This window comes from Octopus sinensis, linkage group LG1 (genome assembly GCF_006345805.1).
Source record: "Octopus sinensis linkage group LG1, ASM634580v1, whole genome shotgun sequence".
Lineage (NCBI taxonomy): Eukaryota > Metazoa > Mollusca > Cephalopoda > Octopoda > Octopodidae > Octopus > Octopus sinensis.
The window spans coordinates 126,794,859-126,798,769 of record NC_042997.1 but is presented as its reverse complement, the minus strand read 5'-3'; positions in this window follow the sequence as shown (position 1 = coordinate 126,798,769).

Here is a 3,911-nt window from a genome sequence, read left to right as displayed (position 1 = left end):
CTTAATAAACAGTTATGCAACATCTTTAAGATGTTTCTGGAAACCGATATGCCTGATGTACTGATAAAAATCGGTAATCTATTTGATGTGTACAAACTTGAATGGGTGCGAAGGCATAGCAATTTGAAGGGAAGAGGAAAGTATTAGCAATGAAAACAGATGCTTCTGTTACTGAGACAGAAAAGCAAAGGAATTTAACTCTGTTTCTTATAGACATGAAGAACAAACATAAAGGTAGGTCTGGCATGAATGTAGTTAAACTCGCCATTTTTATCTGAAGTGTTGAAAAAACATACCTCCCACCATACCGGCAATATATATTGTGAGATTGTTAACTGAAATTTCATTAAAGTTTCTTAATCTGCTCTACTGAATATCGGACAAGCATCATCCAATCTGAATAGATCTAAACTATACCACCCCCCAGTGTTAATCGATATTCTTTGTACCTGTCTCTTTCTCCTTCTTTCTCTCTTTCTCTCTCTCTCTCTCTCTCTCTCTCAATACATTCTTATATACATACATACATACATACATACATACATACATACATACATACATTATGCATGCATGTATGCATGTATGCATGTATGCATGCATATATACATACATACATGCATGTATGCATGTATGCATGCATATATACATACATACATAAAAAAGCAAACTGTTGGAGACCCTTTCCTTTTTCGCTCATCAATTGTAGAAATGGAATATATTTGCATCATTATTCTTATTTAACACACAGTAAGGCTTTGTACGAGGGTGGGCTGAAAACTTCATTGGCCGACAATAAAGGAATGATGCTAGAGCTGTGAAATATTGTATGCATAAATTTTAACTCTTCTTAATAATAACTGCGTAGTTTCTTTCCAGGTAAACTGACATCTCACTGTTCAAAGAAGACTTCAAAAGTAAGTAGTAGCGGCCTCTCTTAATATACACAATTTGGCATTGTGGTATTATCAAGTACCTGCAGAAAAAGGGCTTATCCCCCATGGGCATTCATTGGTACGTTAGGAGGTGAAGCTCCAGCTTTATCAACTGTGCATAAGTGGGCAGCTGAATTTAGAAGGGGAACAGAGAGTCTTGAAGATGACCCAAAGACTGGACGTCCTGCAACAGCCACCACAGAAGAAAACCCTGATCATAGTCACCATGTGGGGGTGGATAACAAGCTATAACTCAAATGGCCAAGGCTATTAGTATATTCTGTGAGAAATTTGAAAATATTCTAATATTATTTCAGGCAGATCCAGCTGGTTTCCATGAACGTTTCCGTATCCAGAATGAGTGTTGGCTTCATCACTTTCAGCCAGTAACAAAAAGATTATCCATGCAGTGGAAACGCCCTCTTCACCTGCTCCCGAGAAGGCCAAGGTTGTTTCATCTGCAGTGAAGGTGACGGCCTCAGTTTTGGAGATGCAAAAGACATTGTGTTCATTGATCATCTTCAAAAGGGCCACGCCATCAATGGAGAGTACTATGCTAAATTGCTGAGGCCGTTACGAAAGGCTATCATGATCAAACGTTCAGAGAAGCTGACAAAAGGGGTTTTGTTTTATGAGGACAATTGTCCAGTACACACAAGCCCTTGGTTTCAATGGCAGCTGTGCGTTACTGTGGCTTTAAACTGGTTGATCAGCCTTCCTATTCTTTAGATTTAGCCCCATTTGACTATCATCTGCTCCCCAACATAAAAAACACCTGGCTGGGAAACAGCATCGCAGTAATGATGACGTCATATCTGCTGTTGATGACTATTTTATCCACAGGAGTGGCTGTGTGGTAAGTAGCTTGCTTACCAATCACATGGTTCCAGGTTCGGTCCCTCTGCGTGGCACCTTGGGCAAGTGACTTCTACTATAGCCTCGGGCCGACCAAAGCCTTGTGAGTGGATTTGGTTGACGGAAACTGAAAGAAGCCCGTCGTATATATGTATATGTATATATATATATATATATATATATATATATATATATATATATATATATATATATATATTTCTATGTATGTATGTATGTATGTATGTATGTATATATGTATATATGTGTGTGTGTGCATATGTTTGTATGTGTTTGTCCCCCCAACATCGCTTAACAACTGATGCTGGTGTGTTTACGTCCCCATAACATAGCGGTTCGGCAAAAAGAGACCGATAGAATAAGTACTAGGCTTACAAAGAATACGTCCTGGGGTCGATTTGTTCGACTAAAGGCGGTACTCTAGCATGGCCACAGTCAAATGACTAAAACAAGTAAAAAGTAAAAAAAAAAAAAAGTAAAAAACGGAACATGATGAAAACTTTTCCACCAATGGCATGCAAGAGCTGCAACACCGACGGAAGACGTGTGTGGACCGCAAGGGGAACTACATTGAAAAATAAACTTCATTTGATCACGTTCTGAGAGAATATCTTGGTCAACCTCTGAACTTTTCACTCGACCCTCATAATATCCAAATTTATTTCAGTTTTTCTGATTTACGCTGTTTGTGCATATGCATACCTATGTATATATTTGCGCGTGCTCATTGTCAGCCTATGAAGTTTTCAGCCCACCCTCGTACAAAGCCTTGCTCTGTGTTAATAAGAATAATGATGCAGATATGTTCCATTTCTACAATTGATGAGCAAAAAAGGGAAGGGTCTCCAACAGTTTGCTTTTGTATGTATGTGTTCTTGTGTGTGTGAGTATGTGTGTGTGTGTGTGTGTGAGTATGTATGTATGTGTGTACGTGTGTGTGCGTACATGCCTGCATGTGCGTGTATGTGTGTGTGAGAGTGTGTGTGTGTATTGTAATTTCACAAACTCAAACGAATGCCCTCTTAAAGAAACTTGCATGCCTAAAAGAATTATTCACTGTACTGCAGTAAATACTATATACTAACACTTTCAATGTTATACATTAGTTTGACATCAAACTCCTTCAAAACTCGATTCCCCACCATCAGCATTCATTTAGGAGCCACCAAAAAATCAATGACAAGTTTGTCAGCTTTCAATTAGGTGTCTAGAGACCAATAACAATAACTTTAATATAAAGAGGAAATTAACTGATGTAGCTAATAAACTGTCATTGTCATATTGTCAATAAACAACCACGCTGATTATAGTTCACTTCAATTATGAATGTCAGAAATTTTCATACTATTACTGTTGCTTTCTCAATGATTTCAAATTTTCCAACTAATTTTCTTGTATATGGTAGGTTGTCAGACGTCGTCTATATATATGTTGTCATTTTATTGTTTTGTACTCATTGTATTTGTTTTAATTTCAATATGTTCATATTTTTGTTGATACCGACATAAAACGTGTATATTTGTAGATAGATTGTAGGCTTTGGCTATATATATGTGTGTGTGTGGTGTGTGTGTGTGTGTGATTTGTGAGTAAGCGTATTTGAGATATGTGTGTGTGTGTAATGTTTGATTTCATTTTAATATTATTCCATCCTCATTCTTTTATTTCTGTAGTAGATATACTGTTACTCTACTCATTCGTTTTAATGAATGTGCGTGTATATGTGTGTCTGTATTCGGAATACACTTCTACAATCTATTGAACCGGATCTTTCGGATGTATGGGAACAACTTTTATCTCAACCTTGTCTGTTAAACCATTGTGCTTCAGCAGGATATGTTAGTAGAGTATGGGTACTTGTGTCTTTTATCTTTATTCACGCTTGTGCACCCCAATCCTTTCATCTATACTGCGGGTAGTTTCTCCTCTATGTATTTGGCACTGTCTTTACACAACCTTTCATGCACTTCATTTGGTATGCTACATTCCTAGTTTTACACTTTAAATATAGGGTGTTTTTTCACACTCGATAGTTGGTCATTCTTCCAAGAATTCTACACTCCATCACAGACCTACGCAAAAAAAGATTGTTCTTCTCAACACTGG